Genomic DNA, 26,841 nt, shown 5'->3' on the forward strand with positions numbered 1-26,841 from the left:
CTTTCGCTAAGATAGTTCTTGTGGAATTGGCAAAGTGATATTTGGAAGCCCTTAGTGGGTTATGGTGAAAAAGGAAATATCCTCAGATGAAATCTGGAAAGAAGCTTTCTGAGAAACTGCTTAGTGTTCCTTTCATTCATCTCACAGAGTTACATCTGTATTTCGTGGATCTCTTTGCTAGCCTTATTTCTGTGGAATCTGAGAACAGATATTTCGGATCCCTTTGAAGACTATACGGACAAAGGAAATATCCTCCGATAACAGAGAGAAGGAAGCTTTCTGAGAATCTTCTTCGTGTTCTGTGAAATCATCTCACAGAGTTACAGCTTTCCCATCAAGAAGCCTTTCGCTAAGACAGTTCTTGTGGAATTGGAAAAGTGATATTTGGAAGCCCATAGAGGGCTATGGTGAAAAAGGAAATATCCTCAGATAAAATCCGGAAAGAAGCTTTCTGAGAAACTGCTTAGTGTTCTGTTCATTCATCTCACAGAGTTACATCTGTATTTCGTGGATCTCTTTGCTAGCCTTATTTCTGTGGAATCTGAGAACAGATATTTCGGATCCCTTTGAAGACTATAGGGCCAAAGGAAATATCCTCCGATAACAAAGAGAAAGAAGCTTTCCGAGAAACTTCTTTGTGTTCTGTGAAATCATCTCACAGAGTTACAGCTTTCCCCTCAAGAAGCCTTTCGGTAAGACAGTTCTTGTGGAATTGGCAAAGTGATATTTGGAAGCCCATAGAGGGCTATGGTGAAAAAGGAAATATCCTCAGATGAAATCTGGAAAGAAGCTTTCTGAGAAACTGCTCTGTGATGTGTGACTTCCACTCACAGAGTTACATCTGTATTTCGTGGATCTCTTTGCTAGCCTTATTTCTGTGGAATCTGAGAACAGATATTTCGGATCCCTTTGAAGTCTACAGGGCCAAATGAAATATCTTCCGATAACAAAGAGAAGGAAGCTTTCTGAGAAACTTCTTTGTGTTCTGTGAAATCATCCAACAGAGTTACAGCTTTCCCCTCAAGAAGCCTTTCGCTAAGATAGTTCTTGTGGAATTGGCAAAGTGATATTTGGAAGCCCATAGTGGGTTATGGTGAAAAAGGAAATATCCTCAGATGAAATCTGGAAAGGAGCTTTCGGAGAAACTGCTTAGTGTTCTTTTCATTCATCTCACAGAGTTACATCTGTATTTCGTGGATCTCTTTGCTAGCCTTATTTCTGTGGAATCTGAGAACAGATATTTCGGATCCCTTTGAAGACTATACGGACAAAGGAAATATCCTCCGATAACAAAGAGAAGGAAGCTTTCTTAGAAACTTCTTTGTGTTCTGTGAAATCATCTCACAGAGTTACAGCTTTCCCCTCAAGAAGCCTTTCGCTAAGACAGTTCTTGTGGAATTGGCAAAGTGATATTTGGCAGCCCATAGAGGGCTATGGTGAAAAAGAAAATATCCTCAGATGAAATCTGGAAAGAAGCTTTCTGAGAATCTGCTTAGTGTTCTGTTCATTCATCTCACAGGGTTGCATCTGTATTTCGTGGATCTCTTTGCTAGCCTTATTTCTGTGGAATCTGAGAACAGATATTTCGGATCCCTTTGAAGATTATAGGGCCAAAGGAAATGTCCTCCGATAACAAAGAGAAGGAAGCTTTCTGAGAAACTTCTTTGTGTTCTGTGAAATCATCTCACAGAGTTACAGCTTTCCGCTCAAGAAGCCTTTCGCTAAGACAGTTCTTGTGGAATTGGCAAGGTGATATTTGGCAGCCCATAGAGGGCTATGGTGAAAAAGGAAATATCCTCAGATGAAATCTGGAAACTAGCTTTCTGAGAAACTGCTTAGTGTTCTGTTCATTCATCTCACAGAGTTACATCTGTATTTCGTGGATCTCTTTGCTAGCCTTATTTCTGTGGAATCTGAGAACAGATATTTCGGATCCCTTTGAAGACTATAGGGCCAAAGGAAATATCCTCCGATAACAAAGAGAAAGAAGCTTTCTGGGAAACTTCTTTGTGTTCTGTGAAATCATCTCACAGAGTTACAGCTTTCCCCTCAAGAAGCCTTTCGCTAAGACAGTTCTTGTGGAATTGGCAAAGTGATATTTGGCAGCCCATAGAGGGCTATGGTGAAAAAGGAAATATCCTCAGATGAAATCTGGAAACTAGCTTTCTGAGAAACTGCTTAGTGTTCTGTTCATTCATCTCACAGAGTTACATCTGTATTTCGTGGATCTCTTTGCTAGCCTTATTTCTGTGGAATCTGAGAACAGATATTTCGGATCCCTTTGAAGACTATAGGGCCAAAGGATATATCCTCCGATAACAAAGAGAAGGAAGCTTTCTGAGAAACTTCTTTGTGTTCTGTGAAATCATCTCACAGAGTTACAGCTTTCCCCTCAAGAAGCCTTTCGTCAAGACAGTTCTTGTGGAATTGGCAAAGTGATATTTGGAATCCCTTAGAGGGCTATAGTGAAAAAGGAAATATCCTCAGATGAAATCTGGAAAGTAGGTTTCTGAGAAACGGCTCTGTGATGTGTGACTTCCACTCACAGAGTTACATCTGTATTTCGTAGATCTCTTTGCTAGCCTTATTTCTGTGGAATCTGAGAACAGATATTTCGGATCCCTTTCAAGACTATAGGGCCAAAGGAAATATCCTCCGATAACAAAGAGAAGGAAGCTTTCTGAGAAACTTCTTTGTGTTCTGTGAAATCATCTCACAGAGTTACAGCTTTCCCCTCAAGAAGCCTTTCGCTAAGATAGTTCTTGTGGAATTGGCAAAGTGATATTTGGAAGCCCATAGTGGGTTATGGTGAAAAAGGAAATATCCTCAGATGAAATCTGGAAAGAAGCTTTCTGAGAAACTGCTTAGTGTTCTTTTCATTCATCTCAGAGAGTTACATCTGTATTTCGTGGATCTCTTTGCTAGCCTTATTTCTGTGGAATCTGAGAACAGATATTTCGGATCCCTTTGAAGACTATACGGACAAAGGAAATATCCTCCGATAACAGAGAGAAGGAAGCTTTCTGAGAAACTTCTTTGTGTTCTGTGAAATCATCTCACAGAGTTACAGCTTTCCCCTCAAGAAGCCTTTCGCTAAGACAGTTCTTGTGGAATTGGAAAAGTGATATTTGGAAGCCCATAGAGGGCTATGGTGAAAAAGGAAATATCCTCAGATGAAATCCGGAAAGAAGCTTTCTGAGAAACTGCTTAGTGTTCTGTTCATTCATCTCACAGTGTTACATCTGTATTTCGTGGATCTCTTTGCTAGCCTTATTTCTGTGGAATCTGAGAACAGATATTTCGGATCCCTTTGAAGACTATAGGGCCAAAGGAAATATCCTCCGATAACAAAGAGAAAGAAGCTTTCTGGGAAACTTCTTTGTGTTCTGTGAAATCATCTCACAGAGTTACAGCTTTCCCCTCAAGAAGCCTTTCGCTAAGACAGTTCTTGTGGAATTGGCAAAGTGATATTTGGCAGCCCATAGAGGGCTATGGTGAAAAAGGAAATATCCTCAGATGAAATCTGGAAACCAGCTTTCTGAGAAACTGCTTAGTGTTCTGTTCATTCATCTCACAGAGTTACATCTGTATTTCGTGGATCTCTTTGCTAGCCTTATTTCTGTGGAATCTGAGAACAGATATTTCGGATCCCTTTGAAGACTATAGGGCCAAAGGATATATCCTCCGATAACAAAGAGAAGGAAGCTTTCTGAGAAACTTCTTTTTGTTCTGTGAAATCATCCAACAGAGTTACAGCTTTCCCCTCAAGAAGCCTTTCGCTAAGACAGTTCTTGTGGAATTGGCAAAGTGATATTTGGAAGCCCATAGTGGGTTATGGTGAAAAAGGAAATATCCTCAGATGAAATCTGGAAAGAAGCTTTCTGAGAAACTGCTTAGTGTTCTGTTCATTCATCTCACAGAGTTACATCTGTATTTCGTGGATCTCTTTGCTAGCCTTATTTCTGTGGAATCTGAGAACAGATATTTCGGATCCCTTTGAAGACAATAGGGACAAAGGAAATATCCTCCGATAACAGAGAGAAAGAAGCTTTCTGAGAAACTTCTTTGTGTTCTGTGAAATCGTACCACAGAGTTACAGCTTTCCCCTCAAGAAGCCTTTCGCTAAGACAGTTCTTGTGGAATTGGTAAAGTGATATTTGGAAGCCCATAGAGGGCTATTGTGAAAAAGGAAATATCCTCAGATGAAATCTGAAAAGAAGCTTTCAGAGAAACTGCTCTGTGATGTGTGACTTCCACTCACAGAGTTACATCTGTATTTCGTGGATCTCTTTGCTAGCTTTATTTCTGTGGAATCTGAGAACAGATATTTCGTATCCCTTTGAAGACTATAGGGCCAAAGGATATATCCTCCGATAACAAAGAGAAGGAAGCTTTCTGAGAAACTTCTTTGTGTTCTGTGAAATCATCTCACAGAGTTACAGCATTCCCCTCAAGAAGCCTTTCGCTAAGACAGTTCTTGTGGAATTGGCAAAGTGATATTTGGAAGCCCATAGAGGGCCTTGGTGAAAAAGGAAATATCCTCAGATGAAATCTGGAAAGAAGCTTTCTGAGAAACTGCTTAGTTTTCTGTTCATTCATCTCTCAGAGTTACATCTGTATTTCGTGGATCTCTTTCCTAGCCTTATTTCTGTGGAATCTGAGAACAGATATTTCGGATCCCTTTGAAGACTATAGGGCCAAAGGAAATATCCTCCGATAACAAAGAGAAAGAAGCTTTCTGAGAAACTTCTTTGTGTTCTGTGAAATCATCTCACAGAGTTACAGCTTTCCCCTCAAGAAGCCTTTCGCTAAGACAGTTCTTGTGGAATTGGCAAGGTGATATTTGGAAGCCCATAGAGGGCTATGGTGAAAAAGGAAATATCCTCAGATGAAATCTGGAAACTAGCTTTCTGAGAAACTGCTTAGTGTTCTGTTCATTCATCTCACAGAGTTACATCTGTATTTCGTGGATCTCTTTGCTAGCCTTATTTCTGTGGAATCTGAGAACAGATATTTCGGATCCCTTTGAAGACTATAGGGCCAAAGGATATATCCTCCGATAACAAAGAGAAGGAAGCTTTCTGAGAAACTTCTTTGTGTTCTGTGAAATCATCTCACAGAGTTACAGCTTTCCCCTCAAGAAGCCTTTCGCTAAGATAGTTCTTGTGGAATTGGCAAAGTGATATTTGGAAGCCCATAGTGGGTTATGGTGAAAAAGGAAATATCCTCAGATGAAATCTGGAAAGGAGCTTTCGGAGAAACTGCTTAGTGTTCTTTTCATTCATCTCACAGAGTTACATCTGTATTTCGTGGATCTCTTTGCTAGCCTTATTTCTGTGGAATCTGAGAACAGATATTTCGGATCCCTTTGAAGACTATACGGACAAAGGAAATATCCTCCGATAACAAAGAGAAGGAAGCTTTCTGAGAAACTTCTTTGTGTTCTGTGAAATCATCTCACAGAGTTACAGCTTTCCCCTCAAGAAGCCTTTCGCTAAGACAGTTCTTGTGGAATTGGCAAAGTGATATTTGGCAGCCCATAGAGGGCTATGGTGAAAAAGGAAATATCCTCAGATGAAATCTGGAAAGAAGCTTTCTGAGAAACTGCTTAGTGTTCTGTTCATTCATCTCACAGGGTTGCATCTGTATTTCGTGGATCTCTTTGCTAGCCTTATTTCTGTGGAATCTGAGAACAGATATTTCGGATCCCTTTGAAGATTAAAGGGCCAAAGGAAATGTCCTCCGATAACAAAGAGAAGGAAGCTTTCTGAGAAACTTCTTTGTGTTCTGTGAAATCATCTCACAGAGTTACAGCTTTCCGCTCAAGAAGCCTTTCGCTAAGACAGTTCTTGTGGAATTGGCAAAGTGATATTTGGAAGCCCATAGAGGGCTATGGTGAAAAAGGAAATATCCTCAGATGAAATCAGGAAGAAGCTTTCTGAGAAACTGCTAAGTGTTGTGTTCATTCATCTCAGAGAGTTACATCTGTATTTCGTGGATCTCTTTGCTAGCCTTATTTCAGGGGAATCTGAGAACAGATATTTCGGATCCCTTTGAAGACTATAGGGCCAAAGGGAATATCCTCCGATAACAAAGAGAAAGAAGCTTTCTGAGAAACTTCTTTGTGTTCTGTGAAATCATCTCACAGAGTTACAGCTTTCCCCTCAAGAAGCCTTTCGCTAAGACAGTTCTTGTGGAATTGGCAAAGTGATATTTGGCAGCCCATAGAGGGCTATGGTGAAAAAGGAAATATCCTCAGATGAAATCTGGAAACTAGCTTTCTGAGAAACTGCTTAGTGTTCTGTTCATTCATCTCACAGAGTTACATCTGTATTTCGTGGATCTCTTTGCTAGCCTTATTTCTGTGGAATCTGAGAACAGATATTTCGGATCCCTTTGAAGACTATAGGGCCAAAGGAAATATCCTCCGATAACAAAGAGAAAGAAGCTTTCTGAGAAACTTCTTTGTGTTCTGTGAAATCATCTCACAGAGTTACAGCTTTCCCCTCAAGAAGCCTTTCGCTAAGACAGTTCTTGTGGAATTGGCAAAGTGATATTTGGCAGCCCATAGAGGGCTATGGTGAAAAAGGAAATATCCTCAGATGAAATCTGGAAACTAGCTTTCTGAGAAACTGCTTAGTGTTCTGTTCATTCATCTCACAGAGTTACATCTGTATTTCGTGGATCTCTTTGCTAGCCTTATTTCTGTGGAATCTGAGAACAGATATTTCGTATCCCTTTGAAGACTATAGGGCCAAAGGATATATCCTCCGATAACAAAGAGAAGGAAGCTTTCTGAGAAACTTCTTTGTGTTCTGTGAAATCATCTCACAGAGTTACAGCTTTCCCCTCAAGAAGCCTTTCGTCAACACAGTTCTTGTGGAATTGGCAAAGTGATATTTGGAATCCCTTAGAGGGCTATAGTGAAAGAGGAATTATCCTCAGATGAAATCTGGAAAGAAGGTTTCTGAGAAACGGCTCTGTGATGTGTGACTTCCACTCACAGAGTTACATCTGTATTTCGTGGATCTCTTTGCTAGCCTTATTTCTGTGGAATCTGAGAACAGATATTTCGGATCCCTTTGAAGACTATAGGGCCAAAGGAAATATCCTCCGATAACAAAGAGAAGGAAGCTTTCTGAGAAACTTCTTTGTGTTCTGTGAAATCATCTCACAGAGTTACAGCTTTCCCCTCAAGAAGCCTTTCGCTAAGATAGTTCTTGTGGAATTGGCAAAGTGATATTTGGAAGCCCATAGTGGGTTATGGTGAAAAAGGAAATATCCTCAGATGAAATCTGGAAAGAAGCTTTCTGAGAAACTGCTTAGTGTTCTGTTCATTCATCTCACAGAGTTACATCTGTATTTCGTGGATCTCTTTGCTAGCCTTATTTCTGTGGAATCTGAGAACAGATATTTCGGATCCCTTTGAAGACAATAGGGACAAAGGAAATATCCTCCGATAACAGAGAGAAAGAAGCTTTCTGAGAAACTTCTTTGTGTTCTGTGAAATCGTACCACAGAGTTACAGCTTTCCCCTCAAGAAGCCTTTCGCTAAGACAGTTCTTGTGGAATTGGTAAAGTGATATTTGGAAGCCCATAGAGGGCTATTGTGAAAAAGGAAATATCCTCAGATGAAATCTGAAAAGAAGCTTTCAGAGAAACTGCTCTGTGATGTGTGACTTCCACTCACAGAGTTACATCTGTATTTCGTGGATCTCTTTGCTAGTTTTATTTCTGTGGAATCTGAGAACAGATATTTCGTATCCCTTTGAAGACTATAGGGCCAAAGGATATATCCTCCGATAACAAAGAGAAGGAAGCTTTCTGAGAAACTTCTTTGTGTTCTGTGAAATCATCTCACAGAGTTACAGCATTCCCCTCAAGAAGCCTTTCGCTAAAACAGTTCTTGTGGAATTGGCAAAGTGATATTTGGAAGCCCATAGAGGGCCTTGGTGAAAAAGGAAATATCCTCAGATGAAATCTGGAAAGAAGCTTTCTGAGAAACTGCTTAGTTTTCTGTTCATTCATCTCTCAGAGTTACATCTGTATTTCGTGGATCTCTTTCCTAGCCTTATTTCTGTGGAATCTGAGAATAGATATTTCGGATCCCTTTGAAGACTATAGGGCCAAAGGAAATATCCTCCGATAACAAAGAGAAAGAAGCTTTCTGAGAAACTTCTTTGTGTTCTGTGAAATCATCTCACAGAGTTACAGCTTTCCCCTCAAGAAGCCTTTCGCTAAGACAGTTCTTGTGGAATTGGCAAGGTGATATTTGGAAGCCCATAGAGGGCTATGGTGAAAAAGGAAATATCCTCAGATGAAATCTGGAAACTAGCTTTCTGAGAAACTGCTTAGTGTTCTGTTCATTCATCTCACAGAGTTACATCTGTATTTCGTGGATCTCTTTGCTAGCCTTATTTCTGTGGAATCTGAGAACAGATATTTCGGATCCCTTTGAAGACTATAGGGCCAAAGGATATATCCTCCGATAACAAAGAGAAGGAAGCTTTCTGAGAAACTTCTTTGTGTTCTGTGAAATCATCTCACAGAGTTACAGCTTTCCCCTCAAGAAGCCTTTCGCTAAGATAGTTCTTGTGGAATTGGCAAAGTGATATTTGGAAGCCCATAGTGGGTTATGGTGAAAAAGGAAATATCCTCAGATGAAATCTGGAAAGGAGCTTTCGGAGAAACTGCTTAGTGTTCTTTTCATTCATCTCACAGAGTTACATCTGTATTTCGTGGATCTCTTTGCTAGCCTTATTTCTGTGGAATCTGAGAACAGATATTTCGGATCCCTTTGAAGACTATACGGACAAAGGAAATATCCTCCGATAACAAAGAGAAGGAAGCTTTCTGAGAAACTTCTTTGTGTTCTGTGAAATCATCTCACAGAGTTACAGCTTTCCCCTCAAGAAGCCTTTCGCTAAGACAGTTCTTGTGGAATTGGCAAAGTGATATTTGGCAGCCCATAGAGGCCTATGGTGAAAAAGGAAATATCCTCAGATGAAATCTGGAAAGAAGCTTTCTGAGAAACTGCTTAGTGTTCTGTTCATTCATCTCACAGGGTTGCATCTGTATTTCGTGGATCTCTTTGCTAGCCTTATTTCTGTGGAATCTGAGAACAGATATTTCGGATCCCTTTGAAGATTATAGGGCCAAAGGAAATGTCCTCCGATAACAAAGAGAAGGAAGCTTTCTGAGAAACTTCTTTGTGTTCTGTGAAATCATCTCACAGAGTTACAGCTTTCCGCTCAAGAAGCCTTTCGCTAAGACAGTTCTTGTGGAATTGGCAAAGTGATATTTGGAAGCCCATAGAGGGCTATGGTGAAAAAGGAAATATCCTCAGATGAAATCAGGAAGAAGCTTTCTGAGAAACTGCTAAGTGTTGTGTTCATTCATCTCAGAGAGTTACATCTGTATTTCGTGGATCTCTTTGCTAGCCTTATTTCAGGGGAATCTGAGAACAGATATTTCGGATCCCTTTGAAGACTATAGGGCCAAAGGAAATATCCTCCGATAACAAAGAGAAAGAAGCTTTCTGAGAAACTTCTTTGTGTTCTGTGAAATCATCTCACAGAGTTACAGCTTTCCCCTCAAGAAGCCTTTCGCTAAGACAGTTCTTGTGGAATTGGCAAAGTGATATTTGGAAGCCCATAGAGGGCTATGGTGAAAAAGGAAATATCCTCAGATGAAATCTGGAAACTAGCTTTCTGAGAAACTGCTTAGCGTTCTGTTCATTCATCTCACAGAGTTACATCTGTATTTCGTGGATCTCTTTGCTAGCCTTATTTCTGTGGAATCTGAGAACAGATATTTCGGATCCCTTTGAAGACTATAGGGCCAAAGGAAATATCCTCCGATAACAAAGAGAAAGAAGCTTTCTGGGAAACTTCTTTGTGTTCTGTGAAATCATCTCACAGAGTTACAGCTTTCCCCTCAAGAAGCCTTTCGCTAAGACAGTTCTTGTGGAATTGGGAAAGTGATATTTGGCAGCCCATAGAGGGCTATGGTGAAAAAGGAAATATCCTCAGATGAAATCTGGAAACTAGCTTTCTGAGAAACTGCTTAGTGTTCTGTTCATTCATCTCACAGAGTTACATCTGTATTTCGTGGATCTCTTTGCTAGCCTTATTTCTGTGGAATCTGAGAACAGATATTTCGTATCCCTTTGAAGACTATAGGGCCAAAGGATATATCCTCCGATAACAAAGAGAAGGAAGCTTTCTGAGAAACTTCTTTGTGTTCTGTGAAATCATCTCACAGAGTTACAGCTTTCCCCTCAAGAAGCCTTTCGTCAACACAGTTCTTGTGGAATTGGCAAAGTGATATTTGGAATCCCTTAGAGGGCTATAGTGAAAAAGGAAATATCCTCAGATGAAATCTGGAAAGAAGGTTTCTGAGAAACGGCTCTGTGATGTGTGACTTCCACTCACAGAGTTACATCTGTATTTCGTGGATCTCTTTGCTAGCCTTATTTCTGTGGAATCTGAGAACAGATATTTCGGATCCCTTTGAAGACTATAGGGCCAAAGGAAATATCCTCCGATAACAAAGAGAAGGAAGCTTTCTGAGAAACTTCTTTGTGTTCTGTGAAATCATCTCACAGAGTTACAGCTTTCCCCTCAAGAAGCCTTTCGCTAAGATAGTTCTTGTGGAATTGGCAAAGTGATATTTGGAAGCCCATAGTGGGTTATGGTGAAAAAGGAAATATCCTCAGATGAAATCTGGAAAGAAGCTTTCTGAGAAACTGCTTAGTGTTCTTTTCATTCATCTCACAGAGTTACATCTGTATTTCGTGGATCTCTTTGCTAGCCTTATTTCTGTGGAATCTGAGAACAGATATTTCGGATCCCTTTGAAGACTATACGGACAAAGGAAATATCCTCCGATAACAGAGAGAAGGAAGCTTTCTGAGAAACTTCTTTGTGTTCTGTGAAATCATCTCACAGAGTTACAGCTTTCCCCTCAAGAAGCCTTTCGCTAAGACAGTTCTTGTGGAATTGGAAAAGTGATATTTGGAAGCCCATAGAGGGCTATGGTGAAAAAGGAAATATCCTCAGATGAAATCCGGAAAGAAGCTTTCTGAGAAACTGCTCTGTGATGTGTGACTTCCACTCACAGAGTTACATCTGTATTTCGTGGATCTCTTTGCTAGCCTTATTTCTGTGGAATCTGAGAACAGATATTTCGGATCCCTTTGAAGTCTACAGGGCCAAATGAAATATCCTCCGATAACAAAGAGAAGGAAGCTTTCTGAGAAACTTCTTTGTGTTCTGTGAAATCATCCAACAGAGTTACAGCTTTCCCCTCAAGAAGCCTTTCGCTAAGACAGTTCTTGTGGAATTGGCAAAGTGATATTTGGAAGCCCATAGTGGGTTATGGTGAAAAAGGAAATATCCTCAGATGAAATCTGGAAAGAAGCTTTCTGAGAAACTGCTTAGTGTTCTGTTCATTCATCTCACAGAGTTACATCTGTATTTCGTGGATCTCTTTGCTAGCCTTATTTCTGTGGAATCTGAGAACAGATATTTCGGATCCCTTTGAAGACAATAGGGACAAAGGAAATATCCTCCGATAACAGAGAGAAAGAAGCTTTCTGAGAAACTTCTTTGTGTTCTGTGAAATCATATCACAGAGTTACAGCTTTCCCCTCAAGAAGCCTTTCGCTAAGACAGTTCTTGTGGAATTGGTAAAGTGATATTTGGAAGCCCATAGAGGGCTATTGTGAAAAAGGAAATATCCTCAGATGAAATCTGGAAAGAAGCTTTCAGAGAAACTGCTCTGTGATGTGTGACTTCCACTCACAGAGTTACATCTGTATTTCGTGGATCTCTTTGCTAGCTTTATTTCTGTGGAATCTGAGAACAGATATTTCGTATCCCTTTGAAGACTATAGGGCCACAGGAATTATCCTCCGATAACAAAGAGAAGGAAGCTTTCTGAGAAACTTCTTTGTGTTCTGTGAAATCATCTCACAGAGTTACAGCATTCCCCTCAAGAAGCCTTTCGCTAAGACAGTTCTTGTGGAATTGGCAAAGTGATATTTGGAAGCCCATAGAGGGCATTGGTGAAAAAGGAAATATCCTCAGATGAAATCTGGAAAGAAGCTTTCTGAGAAACTGCTTAGTTTTCTGTTCATTCATCTCTCAGAGTTACATCTGTATTTCGTGGATCTCTTTCCTAGCCTTATTTCTGTGGAATCTGAGAACAGATATTTCGGATCCCTTTGAAGAATACAGGGCCAAGGGAAATATCCTCCGATAACACAGAGAAAGAAGCTTTCTGAGAAACTTCTTTGTGTTCAGTGAAATCATCTCACAGAGTTACAGCTTTCCCCTCAAGAAGCCTTTCGCTAAGACAGTTCTTGTGGAATTGGCAAAGTGATATTTGGAAGCCCAAGGAGGGCTATGGTGAAAAAGGAAATATCCTCAGATGAAATCTGGAAAGAAGCTTTCTGAGAAACTGCTCTGTGATGTGTGACTTCCACTTACAGAGTTACATCTGTATTTCGTGGATCTCTTTGCTAGCCTTATTTCTGTGGAATCTGAGAACAGATATTTCGGATCCCTTTGAAGACTATAGGGCCAAAGGAAATATCCTCCGATAACAAAGAGAAGAAAGCTTTCTGAGAAACTTCTTTGCGTTCTCTTAAATCATCTCACATAGTTACAGTTTTCCCCTCAAGAAGCCTTTCTCTAAGACAGTTCTTTTGGAATTGGCAAAGTGATATTTGGAAGCCCATAGAGGGCTATGGTGAAAAAGGAAATATCCTCAGATGAAATCTGGAAACTAGCTTTCTGAGAAACTGCTTAGTGTTCTGTTCATTCATCTCACAGAGTTACATCTGTATTTCGTGAATCTCTTTGCTAGCCTTATTTCTGTGGAACCTGAGAACAGATATTTCGGATCCCTTTGAAGACTATAGGGCCAAAGGAAATATCCTCCGATAACAAAGAGAAAGAAGCTTTCTGAGAAACTTCTTTGTGTTCTGTGAAATCATCTCACAGAGTTACAGCTTTCCCCTCAAGAAGCCTTTCGCTAAGACAGTTCTTGTGGAATTGGCAAAGTGATATTTGGCAGCCCATAGAGGGCTATGGTGAAAAAGGAAATATCCTCAGATGAAATCTGGAAACTAGCTTTCTGAGAAACTGCTTAGTGTTCTGTTCATTCATCTCACAGAGTTACATCTGTATTTCGTGGATCTCTTTGCTAGCCTTATTTCTGTGGAATCTGAGAACAGATATTTCGGATCCCTTTGAAGACTATACGGACAAAGGAAATATCCTCCGATAACAGAGAGAAGGAAGCTTTCTGAGAAACTTCTTTGTGTTCTGTGATATCATCTCACAGAGTTACATCTTTCCCCTCAAGAAGCCTTTCGCTAAGACAGTTCTTGTGGAATTCGAAAAGTGATATTTGGAAGCCCATAGAGGGCTATGGTGAAAAAGGAAATATACTCAGATGAAATCCGGAAAGAAGCTTTCTGAGAAACTGCTCTGTGATGTGTGACTTCCACTCACAGAGTTACATCTGTATTTCGTGGATCTCTTTGCTAGCCTTATTTCTGTAGAATCTGAGAACAGTTATTTCGGATCCCTTTGAAGACTAAAGGGACAAAGGAAATATCCTCCGATAACAAAGAGAAGGAAGCTTTCTGAGAAACTTCTTTGTGTTCTCATAAATCATCTCACATAGTTTCAGCTTTCCCCTCAAGAAGCCTTTCGCTAAGACAGTTCTTGTGGAATTGGCAAAGTGATATATTGCAGCCCATAGAGGGCTATGGTGAAAAAGGAAATATCCTCAGATGAAATCTGGAAACTAGCTTTCTGAGAAACTGCTTAGTGTTCTGTTCATTCATCTCACAGAGTTACATCTGTATTTCGTGGATCTCTTTGCTAGCCTTATTTCTGTGGAATCTGAGAACAGATAGTTCGGATCCCTTTGAAGACTATAGGGCCAAAGGATATATCCTCCGATAACAAAGAGAAGGAAACTGTCTGAGAAACTTCTTTGTGTTCTGTGAAATCATCTAACAGAGTTACAGCTTTCCCCTCAAGAAGCCTTTCGCTAAGACAGTTCTTGTGGAATTGGCACAGTGATATTTGGAAGCCCATAGAGGCCTAAGGTGAAAAAGGAAATATCCTCAGATGAAATCTGGAAAGAAGCTTTCTGAGAAACTGCTTAGTGTTCTGTTCATTCATCACACAGAGTTACATCTGTATTCGTGTATCTCTTTGCTAGCCTTATTTCTGTGGAATCTGAGAACAGATATTTCGGATCCCTTTGAAGACTATAAGGCCAAGGGAAATATCCTCCGATAACAAAGAGAAAGAAGCTTTCTGAGAAACTTCTTTGTGTTCAGTGAAATCATCTCACAGAGTTACAGCTTTCCCCTCAAGAAGCCTTTCGCTAAGACAGTTCTTGTGGAATTGGCAAAGAGATATTTGGAAGCCCTTAGAGGGCTATGGTGAAAAAGGAAATATCCTCAGATGAAATCTGGAAAGAAGCTTTCTGAGAAACTGCTCTGTGATGTGTGAATTCCACTCACAGAGTTACATCTGCATTTCGTGGATCTCTTTGCTAGCCTTATTTCTGTGGAATCTGAGAACAGATATTTCGGATCCCTTTGAACACTATAGGGCCAAAGGAAATATCCTCCGATAACAAAGAGAAGGAAGCTTTCTGAGAAATTACTTTGTGTTCTGTGAAATCATCTCACCGAGTTACACCTTTCCCCTCAAGAAGCCTTTCGCTAAGACAGTTCTTGTGGAATTGGCAAAGTGATATTTGGAAGCCCATAGAGGGCTATGGTGAAAAAGGAAATATCTTCAGATGAAATCTGGAAAGAAGCTTTCTGAGAAACTGCTCTGTGATGTGTGACTTCCACTCACAGAGTTACATCTGTATTTCGTGGATCTCTTTGCTAGCCTTATTTCTGTGGAATCTGAGAACAGATATTTCGGATCCCTTTGAAGACTATAGGGCCAATGGAAATATCCTCCGATAACACAGAGAAAGAAGCTTTCTGAGAAACTTCTTTGTGTTCAGTGAAATCATCTCACAGAGTTACAGCTTTCCCCTCAAGAAGCCTTTCGCTAAGACAGTTCTTGTGGAATTGGCAAAGTGATATTTGGAAGCCCATAGAGGGCTATGGTGAAAAAGGAAATATCCTCAGATGAAATCCGTAAAGAAGCTTTCTGAGAAACTGCTCTGTGATATGTGACTTCCACTCACAGAGTTACATCTGTATTTCGTGGATCTCTTTGCTAGCCTTATTTCTGTGGAATCTGAGAACAGATATTTCGGATTCCTAGGAAGACTATAGGGCTAAAGGCAATATTCTCCGATAACAAAGAGAAATAAACTTTCTGAGAAAATTCTTTGTGTTCTGTGAAATCATCTCACAGAGTTACAGCTGTATTTCGTGGATCTCTTTGCTAGCCTTATTTCTGTGGAATCTGAGAACAGATATTTTGGATCCCTTTGAAGACTATAGGGCCAAAGGAAATATCCTCCGATAACAAAGAGAAGGAAGCTTTCTGAGAAACTTCTTTGTGTTCTGTGAAATCATCTCACAGAGTTACAGCTTTCCCCTGAAGAAGACTTTCGCTAAGACAGTTCTTGTGGAATTGGCAAAGTGATATTTGGAAGCTCATAGAGGGCTAAGGTGAAAAAGGAAATATCCTCAGATGAAATCTGGAAAGAAGCTTTCTGAGAAACTGCTCTGTGATGTTTGACTTCCCCTCACAGAGTTACAACAGTATTTCGTGGATCGCTTTGCTAGCCTTATTTCTGTGGAATCTGAGAACAGATATTTCGGATCCCTTTGAAGTCTATAGGGCCAAAGGTAATATCCTGCGATAACAAAGAGAAGGAAGCTTTCTGAGAAACTTGTTTGTGTTCTGTGAAATCATCTCACAGAGTTACAGCTTTCCCCTCAAGAAGCCTTTCGCTAAGACAGTTCTTGTGGAATTGGAAAAGTGATATTTGGAAGCCCTTAGAGGGCTAGGGTGAAAAAGGAAATATCCTCAGATGATATCCGGAAAGAAGCTTTCTGAGAAACTGCTCTGTGATGTGTGACTTCCACTCACAGAGTTACATCTGTATTTCATGGATCTCTTTGCTAGCCTTATTTCTGTGGAATCTGAGAACAGATATTTCGGATCCCTTTGAAGTCTATAGGGCCAAATGAAATATCCTCCGATAACAAAGAGAATGAAGCTTTCTGAGAAACTTCTTTGTGTTCTGTGAAATCATCCAACAGAGTTACAGCTTTCCCCTCAAGAAGCCTTTCGCTATGACAGTTCTTGTGGAATTGGCAAAGTGATATTTGGAAGCCCATAGTGGGTGATGGTGAAAAAGGAAATATCCTCAGATGAAATCTGGAAAGAAGCTTTCTGAGAAACTGCTTAGTGTTCTGTTCATTCATCTCACAGAGTTACATCTGTATTTCGTGGATCTCTTTGCTAGCCTTATTTTTGTGGAATCTGAGAACAGATATTTCGGATCCCTTTGAAGACTATAGGGACAAAGGAAATATCCTCCGATAACAAAGAGAAGGAAGCTTTCTGAGAAACTTCTTTGTGTTCTGTGAAATCATCTCACAGAGTTACAGCTTTCCCCTCAAGAAGCCTTTCGCTAAGACAGTTCTTGGGGAATTGGCAAAGTGATATTTGGAAGCCCATAGAGGGCCTTGGTGAAAAAAGAAATATCCTCAGATGAAATCTGGAAAGAAGCTTTCTGAGAAACTGCTTAGTTTTCTGTTCATTCATCTCTCAGAGTTACATCTGTATTTCGTGGATCTCTTTGCTAGCCTTATTTCTGTGGAATCTGAGAACAGATATTTCGGATCCCTTTGAAGAATACAGGGCCAAGGGAAATATCCTCCGATAACACAGAGAAAGAAGCTTTCTGAGAAACTTCTTTGTGTTCAGTGAAATCATCTCACAGAGTTACAGCTTTCCCCTCAAGAAGCCTTTCGCTAAGACAGTTCTTGTGGAATTGGCAAAGTGATATTTGGAAGCCCATACACGGCTATGGTGAAAAAGGAAATATCCTCAGATGAAATCTGGAAAGAAGGTTTCTGAGAAACTGCTCTGTGATGTGTGACTTCCACTTACAGAGTTACATCTGTATTTCGTGGATCTCTTTGCTAGCCTTATTTCTGTGGAATCTGAGAACAGATATTTCGGATCCCTTTGAAGACTATAGGGCCAAAGGAAATATCCTCCGATAACAAAGAGAAGGAAGCTTTCTGAGAAACTTCTTTGCGTTCACTTAAATCATCTCACATAGTTACAGCTTTCCCCTCAAGAAGCCTTTCTCTAAGACAGTTCTTTTGGAATTGGCAAAGTGATATTTGGAAGCCCATAGACGGCTATGGTGAAAAAGGAAATATCCTCAGGTGAAATCTGGAAAGAAGCTTTCTTAGAAACTGCTTAGTGTTCTGATCATTCATCTCACAGAGTTACATCTGTATTTCGTGGATCTCTTTGCTATCCTTATTTCTGTAGAATCTGAGAACAGATATTTCGGTTCCCTTTGAAGACTAAAGGGACAAAGGAAATATCCTCCGATAACAAAGAAAAAGAAGCTTTCTGAGAAACTTCTTTGTGTTCTGTGAAATCATCTCACAGAGTTACAGCTTTCCCCTCAAGAAGCCTTTCGCTAAGACAGTTCTTGGGGAATTGGCAAGGTAACATTTGGAAGCCCATAGAGGGCTATGGTGAAAAAGGAAATATCCTCAGATGAAATCTGGAAAGAAGCTTTCTGAGAAACTGCTCTGTGATGTGTGACTTCCACTCACAGAGTTACATCTGTATTTCGTGGATCTCTTTGCTAGCCTTATTTCTGTGGAATCTGAGAACAGATATTTCGGATCCCTTAGAAGACTATAGGGCCAATGGAAACATCCTCCGATAACACAGAGAAAGAAGCTTTCTGAGAAACTTCTTTGTGTTCAGTGAAATCATCTCACAGAGTTACAGCTTTCCCCTCAAGAAGCCTTTCGCTAAGACAGTTCTTGTGGAATTGGCAAAGTGATATTTGGAAGCCCATAGTGGGTTATGGTGAAAAAGGAAATATCCTCAGATGAAATCTGGAAAGAAGCTTTCTGAGAAACTGCTTAGTGTTCTGTTCATTCATCTCACAGAGTTACATCTGTATTTCGTGGATCTCTTTGCTAGCCTTATTTTTGTGGAATCTGTGAACAGATATTTCGGATCCCTTTGAAGACTATAGTGACAGAGGAAATATCCTCCGATAACAGAGAGAAAGAAGCTTTCTGAGAAACTTCTTTGTGTTCTGTGAAATCATATCACAGAGTTACAGCTTTCCCCTCAAGAAGCCTTTCGCTAAGACAGTTCTTGTGGAATTGGTAAAGTGATATTTGGAAGCCCATAGAGGGCTATTGTGAAAAAGGAAATATCCTCAGATGAAATCTGGAAAGAAGCTTTCAGAGAAACTGCTCTGTGATGTGTGACTTCCACTCACAGAGTTACATCTGTATTTCGTGGATCTCTTTGCTAGCTTTATTTCTGTGGAATCTGAGAACAGATATTTCGGATCCCTTTGAAGACTATAGGGCCAAAGGATATATCCTCTGATCACAAAGAGAAGGAAGCTTTCTGAGAAACTTCTTTGTGTTCTGTGAAATCATCTCACAGAGTTACAGCTTTGCCCTAAGTAAGCCTTTCGCTAAGACAGTTCTTGTGGAATTGGCAAAGTGATATTTGGCAGCCCATAAAGGTCTATGGTGAAAAAGGAAATATCTTCAGATGAAATCTGGAAAGAAGCTTTCTGAGAAACTGCTCTGTGATGTGTGACTTCCACTCACAGAGTTACATCTGTATTTCGTGGATCTCTTTGCTAGCCTTATTTCTGTGGAATCTGAGAACAGATATTTCGGATCCCTTTGAAGACTATAGGGCCAAAGGAAATATCCTCCGATAACAAAGAGAAGGAAGCTTTCTGAGAAACTTCTTTGTGTTCTGTGAAATCATCTCACAGAGTTACAGCTTTCCCCTCAAGAAGCCTGTCGCTAAGACAGTTCTTGTGGAATTGGCAAAGTGATATTTGGCAGCCCATAGAGGGCTATGGTGAAAAAGGAAATATCCTCAGATGAAATCTGGAATGAAGCTTTCTGAGAAACTGCTTAGTGTTCTGTTCATTCATCTCACAGGGTTGCATCTGTATTTCGTGGATCTCTTTGCTAGCCTTATTTCTGTGGAATCTGAGAACAGATATTTCGGATCCCTTTGAAGACTATAGGGCCAAAGGAAATGTCCTCCGATAACAAAGAGAAGGAAGCTTTCTGAGAAACTTCTTTGTGTTCTGTGAAATCATCTCACAGAGTTACAGCTTTCCCCTCAAGAGGCCTTTCGCTAAGACAGTTCTTGTGGAATTGGCAAAGTGATATTTGGAAGCCCATAGAGGGCTATGGTGAAAAAGGAAATATCCTCAGATGAAATCTGGAAAGAAGCTTTCTGAGAAACTGCTTAGTGTTCTGTTCATTCATCTCACAGAGTTACATCTGTATTTCGTGGATCTCTTTGCTAGCCTTATTTCTGTGGAATCTGAGAACAGATATTTCGGATCCCTTAGAAGACTATAGGGCCAATGGAAATATCCTCCGATAACACAGAGAAAGAAGCTTTCTGAGAAACTTCTTTGTGTTCAGTGAAGTCATCTCATAGAGTTACAGCTTTCCCCTCAAGAAGCTTTTCGCTAAGACAGTTCTTGTGGAATTGGCAAAGTGATATTTGGAAGCCCATAGTGGGTTATGGTGAAAAAGGAAATATCCTCAGATGAAATCTGGAAAGAAGCTTTCTGAGAAACTGCTTAGTGTTCTGTTCATTCATCTCACAGAGTTACATCTGTATTTCGTGGATCTCTTTGATAGCCTTATTTTTGTGGAATCTGAGAACAGATATTTCGGATCCCTTTGAAGACTATAGGGACAAAGGAAATATCCTCCAATAACAGAGAGAAAGAAGGTTTCTGAGAAACTTCTTTGTGTTCTGTGAAATCATATCACAGAGTTACAGCTTTCCCCTCAAGAAGCCTTTCGCTAAGACGGTTCTTGTTGAATTGGTAAAGTGATATTTGGAAGCCCATAGAGGGCTATTGTAAAAAAGGAAATATCCTCAGATGAAATCTGGAAAGAAGCTTTCAGAGAAACTGCTCTGTGATGTGTGACTTCCACTCACAGAGTTACATCTGTATTTCGTTGATCTCTTTGCTAGCTTTATTTCTGTGGAATCTGAGAACAGATATTTCGTATCCCATTGAAGACTATAGGGCCAAAGGAATTATCCTCCGATAACAAAGAGAAGGAAGCTTTCTGAGAAACTTCTTTGTGTTCTGTGAAATCATCTCATAGAGTTACAGCTTTCCCCTCAAGAAGCCTTTCGCCAAGACAGTTCTTGTGGAATTGGCAAAGTGATATTTGGAAGCCCATAGTGGGTTATGGTGAAAAAGGAAATATCCTCAGATGAAATCTGGAAAGAAGCTTTCTGAGAAACTGCTTAGTGTTCTTTTCATTCATCTCACAGAGTTACATCTGTATTTCGTGGATCTCTTTGCTAGCCTTATTTCTGTGGAATCTGAGAACAGATATTTCGGATCCCTTTGAAGACTATACGGACAAAGGAAATATCCTCCGATAACAGAGAGAAGGAAGCTTTCTGAGAAACTTCTTTGTGTTCTGTGAAATCATCTCACAGAGTTACAGCTTTCCCCTCAAGAAGCCTTTCGCTAAGACAGTTCTTGTGGAATTGGAAAAGTGATATTTGGAAGCCCATAGAGGGCTATGGTGAAAAAGGATATATCCTCAGATGAAATCCGGAAAGAAGCTTTCTTAGAAACTGCTTAGTGTTCTGTTCATTCATCTCACAGAGTTACATCTGTATTTCGTGGATCTCTTTGCTAGCCTTATTTCTGTGGAATCTGAGAACAGATATTTCGGATCCCTTTGAAGACTATAGGGCCAAAGGAAATATCCTCCGATAACAAAGAGAAAGAAGCTTTCCGAGAAACTTCTTTGTGTTCTGTGAAATCATCTCACAGAGTTACAGCTTTCCCCTCAAGAAGCCTTTCGGTAAGACAGTTCTTGTGGAATTGGTAAAGTGATATTTGGAAGCCCATAGAGGGCTATTGTGAAAAAGGAAATATCCTCAGATGAAATCTGGAAAGAAGCTTTCAGAGAAACTGCTCTGTTATGTGTGACTTCCACTCACAGAGTTACATCTGTATTTCGTGGATCTCTTTGCTAGCTTTATTTCTGTGGAATCTGAGAACAGATATTTCGTATCCCTTTGAAGACTATAGGGCCAAAGGAATTATCCTCCGATAACAAAGAGAAGGAAGCTTTCTGAGAAACTTCTTTGTGTTCTGTGAAATCATCTCACAGAGTTACAGCATTCCCCTCAAGAAGCCTTTCGCTAAGACAGTTCTTGTGGAATTGGCAAAGTGATATTTGGAAGCCCATAGAGGGCCTTGGTGAAAAAGGAAATATCCTCAGATGAAATCTGGAAAGAAGCTTTCTGAGAAACTGCTTAGTTTTCTGTTCATTCATCTCTCAGAGTTACATCTGTATTTCGTGGATCTCTTTCCTAGCCTTATTTCTGTGGAATCTGAGAACAGATATTTCGGATCCCTTTGAAGACTATAGGGCCAAAGGAAATATCCTCCGATAACAAAGAGAAAGAAGCTTTCTGAGAAACTTCTTTGTGTTCTGTGAAATCATCTCACAGAGTTACAGCTTTCCCCTCAAGAAGCCTTTCGCTAAGACAGTTCTTGTGGAATTGGCAAAGTGATATTTGGAAGCCCATAGAGGGCTATGGTGAAAAAGGAAATATCCTCAGATGAAATCTGGAAACTAGCTTTCTGAGAAACTGCTTAGTGTTCTGTTCATTCATCTCACAGAGTTACATCTGTTTTTCGTGGATCTCTTTGCTAGCCTTATTTCTGTGGAATCTGAGAACAGATATTTCGGATCCCTTTGAAGACTATAGGGCCAAAGGATATATCCTCCGATAACAAAGAGAAAGAAGCTTTCTGAGAAACTTCTTTGTGTTCTGTGAAATCATCTCACAGAGTTACAGCTTTCCCCTCAAGAAGCCTTTCGCCAAGACAGTTCTTGTGGAATTGGCAAAGTGATATTTGGAAGCCCTTAGAGGGCTATTGTGAAAAAGGAAATATCCTCAGATGAAATCTGGAAAGAAGCTTTCTGAGAAACGGCTCTGTGATGTGTGTTTCCACTCACAGAGTTACATCTGTATTTCGTGGATCTCTTGGCTAGCCTTATTTCTGTGGAATCTGAGAACAGATATTTCGGATCCCTTTGAAGACTATAGGGCCAAAGGAAATATCCTCCGATAACAAAGAGAAGGAAGCTTTCTGAGAAACTTCTTTGTGTTCTGTGAAATCATCTCACAGAGTTACAGCTTTCCCCTCAAGAAGCCTTTCGCTAAGATAGTTCTTGTGGAATTGGCAAAGTGATATTTGGAAGCCCATAGTGGGTTATGGTGAAAAAGGAAATATCCTCAGATGAAATCTGGAAAGGAGCTTTCTGAGAAACTGCTTAGTGTTCTTTTCATTCATCTCACAGAGTTACATCTGTATTTCGTGGATCTCTTTGCTAGCCTTATTTCTGTGGAATCTGAGAACAGATATTTCGGATCCCTTTGAAGACTATACGGACAAAGGAAATATCCTCCGATAACAAAGAGAAGGAAGCTTTCTGAGAAACTTCTTTGTGTTCTGTGAAATCATCTCACAGAGTTACAGCTTTCCCCTCAAGAAGCCTTTCGCTAAGACAGTTCTTGTGGAATTGGCAAAGTGATATTTGGCAGCCCATAGAGGGCTATGGTGAAAAAGGAAATATCCTCAGATGAAATCTGGAAAGAAGCTTTCTGAGAAACTGCTTAGTGTTCTGTTCATTCATCTCACAGGGTTGCATCTGTATTTCGTGGATCTCTTTGCTAGCCTTATTTCTGTGGAATCTGAGAACAGATATTTCGGATCCCTTTGAAGATTATAGGGCCAAAGGAAATGTCCTCCGATAACAAAGAGAAGGAAGCTTTCTGAGAAACTTCTTTGTGTTCTGTGAAATCATCTCACAGAGTTACAGCTTTCCGCTCAAGAAGCCTTTCGCTAAGACAGTTCTTGTGGAATTGGCAAAGTGATATTTGGAAGCCCATAGAGGGCTATGGTGAAAAAGGAAATATCCTCAGATGAAATCAGGAAGAAGCTTTCTGAGAAACTGCTAAGTGTTGTGTTCATTCATCTCAGAGAGTTACATCTGTATTTCGTGGATCTCTTTGCTAGCCTTATTTCTGTGGAATCTGAGAACAGATATTTCGGATCCCTTTGAAGACTATAGTTCCAAAGGAAATATCCTCCGATAACAAAGAGAAAGAAGCTTTCTGAGAAACTTCTTTGTGTTCTGTGAAATCATCTCACAGAGTTACAGCTTTCCCCTCAAGAAGCCTTTCGCTAAGACAGTTCTTGTGGAATTGGCAAAGTGATATTTCGAAGCCCATAGAGGGCTATGGTGAAAAAGGAAATATCCTCAGATGAAATCTGGAAACTAGCTTTCTGAGAAACTGCTTAGTGTTCTGTTCATTCATCTCAGAGAGTTACATCTGTTTTTCGTGGATCTCTTTGCTAGCCTTATTTCTGTGGAATCTGAGAACAGATATTTCGGATCCCTTTGAAGACTATAGGGCCAAAGGATATATCCTCCGATAACAAAGAGAAAGAAGCTTTCTGAGAAACTTCTTTGTGTTCTGTGAAATCATCTCACAGAGTTACAGCTTTCCCCTCAAGAAGCCTTTCGCCAAGACAGTTCTTGTGGAATTGGCAAAGTGATATTTGGAAGCCCTTAGAGGGCTATTGTGAAAAAGGAAATATCCTCAGACGAAATCTGGAAAGAAGCTTTCTGAGAAACGGCTCTGTGATGTGTGACTTCCACTCACAGAGTTACATCTGTATTTCGTGGATCTCTTTGCTAGCCTTATTTCTGTGGAATCTGAGAACAGATATTTCGGATCCCTTTGAAGACTATAGGGCCAAAGGATATATCCTCCGATAACAAAGAGAAGGAAGCTTTCTGAGAAACTTCTTTGTGTTCTGTGAAATCATCTCACAGAGTTACAGCTTTCCGCTCAAGAAGCCTTTCGCTAAGACAGTTCTTGTGGAATTGGCAAAGTGATATTTGGAAGCCCATAGAGGGCTATGGTGAAAAAGGAAATATCCTCAGATGAAATCAGGAAGAAGCTTTCTGAGAAACTGCTAAGTGTTGTGTTCATTCATCTCAGAGAGTTACATCTGTATTTCGTGGATCTCTTTGCTAGCCTTATTTCTGTGGAATCTGAGAACAGATATTTCGGATCCCTTTGAAGACTATAGTTCCAAAGGAAATATCCTCCGATAACAAAGAGAAAGAAGCTTTCTGAGAAACTTCTTTGTGTTCTGTGAAATCATCTCACAGAGTTACAGCTTTCCCCTCAAGAAGCCTTTCGCTAAGACAGTTCTTGTGGAATTGGCAAAGTGATATTTCGAAGCCCATAGAGGGCTATGGTGAAAAAGGAAATATCCTCAGATGAAATCTGGAAACTAGCTTTCTGAGAAACTGCTTAGTGTTCTGTTCATTCATCTCAGAGAGTTACATCTGTTTTTCGTGGATCTCTTTGCTAGCCTTATTTCTGTGGAATCTGAGAACAGATATTTCGGATCCCTTTGAAGACTATAGGGCCAAAGGATATATCCTCCGATAACAAAGAGAAAGAAGCTTTCTGAGAAACTTCTTTGTGTTCTGTGAAATCATCTCACAGAGTTACAGCTTTCCCCTCAAGAAGCCTTTCGCCAAGACCGTTCTTGTGGAATTGGCAAAGTGATATTTGGAAGCCCTTAGAGGGCTATTGTGAAAAAGGAAATATCCTCAGACGAAATCTGGAAAGAAGCTTTCTGAGAAACGGCTCTGTGATGTGTGACTTCCACTCACAGAGTTACATCTGTATTTCGTGGATCTCTTTGCTAGCCTTATTTCTGTGGAATCTGAGAACAGATATTTCGGATCCCTTTGAAGACTATAGGGCCAAAGGAAATATCCTCCGATAACAAAGAGAAGGAAGCTTTCTGAGAAACTTCTTTGTGTTCTGTGAAATCATCTCACAGAGTTACAGCTTTCCCCTCAAGAAGCCTTTCGCTAAGATAGTTCTTGTGGAATTGGCAAAGTGATATTTGGAAGCCCATAGTGGGTTATGGTGAAAAAGGAAATATCCTCAGATGAAATCTGGAAAGGAGCTTTCTGAGAAACTGCTTAGTGTTCTTTTCATTCATCTCACAGAGTTACATCTGTATTTCGTGGATCTCTTTGCTAGCCTTATTTCTGTGGAATCTGAGAACAGATATTTCGGATAACTTTGAAGACTATGCGGACAAAGGAAATATCCTCCGATAACAAAGAGAAGGAAGCTTTCTGAGAAACTTCTTTGTGTTCTGTGAAATCATCTCACAGAGTTACAGCTTTCCCCTCAAGAAGCCTTTCGCTAAGACAGTTCTTGTGGAATTGGCAAAGTGATATTTGGCAGGCCATAGAGGGCTATGTTGAAAAAGGAAATATACTCAGATGAAATCTGGAAAGAAGCTTTCTGAGAAACTGCTTAGTGTTCTGTTCATTAATCTCACAGGGTTGCATCTGTATTTCGTGGATCTCTTTGCTAGCCTTATTTCTGTGGAATCTGAGAACAGATATATCGGATCCCTTTGAAGATTATAGGGCCAAAGGAAATGTCCTCCGATAACAAAGAGAAGGAAGCTTTCTGAGAAACTTCTTTGTGTTCTGTGAAATCATCTCACAGAGTTACAGCTTTCCGCTCAAGAAGCCTTTCGCTAAGACAGTTCTTGTGGAATTGGCAAAGTGATATTTGGAAGCCCATAGAGGGCTATGGTGAAAAAGGAAATATCCTCAGATGAAATCAGGAAGAAGCTTTCTGAGAAACTGCTAAGTGTTGTGTTCATTCATCTCAGAGAGTTACATCTGTATTTCGTGGATCTCTTTGCTAGCCTTATTTCTGTGGAATCTGAGAACAGATATTTCGGATCCCTTTGAAGACTATAGGGCCAAAGGAAATATCCTCCGATAACAAAGAGAAAGAAGCTTTCTGAGAAACTTCTTTGTGTTCTGTGAAATCATCTCACAGAGTTACAGCTTTCCCCTCAAGAAGCCTTTCGCTAAGACAGTTCTTGTGGAATTGGCAAAGTGATATTTGGCAGCCCATAGAGGGCTATGGTGAAAAAGGAAATATCCTCAGATGAAATCTGGAAACTAGCTTTCTGAGAAACTGCTTAGTGTTCTGTTCATTCATCTCACAGAGTTACATCTGTATTTCGTGGATCTCTTTGCTAGCCTTATTTCTGTGGAATCTGAGAACAGATATTTCGGATCCCTTTGAAGACTATAGGGCCAAAGGAAATATCCTCCGATAACAAAGAGAAAGAAGCTTTCTGGGAAACTTCTTTGTGTTCTGTGAAATCATCTCACAGAGTTACAGCTTTCCCCTCAAGAAGCCTTTCGCTAAGACAGTTCTTGTGGAATTGGCAAAGTGATATTTGGCAGCCCATAGAGGGCTATGGTGAAAAAGGAAATATCCTCAGATGAAATCTGGAAACTAGCTTTCTGAGAAACTGCTTAGTGTTCTGTTCATTCATCTCACAGAGTTACATCTGTATTTCGTGGATCTCTTTGCTAGCCTTATTTCTGTGGAATCTGAGAACAGATATTTCGGATCCATTTGAAGACTATAGGGCCAAAGGATATATCCTCCGATAACAAAG

This window comes from Macaca nemestrina, chromosome 8 (assembly GCF_043159975.1).
Source record: "Macaca nemestrina isolate mMacNem1 chromosome 8, mMacNem.hap1, whole genome shotgun sequence".
NCBI classification, from domain to species: domain Eukaryota; kingdom Metazoa; phylum Chordata; class Mammalia; order Primates; family Cercopithecidae; genus Macaca; species Macaca nemestrina.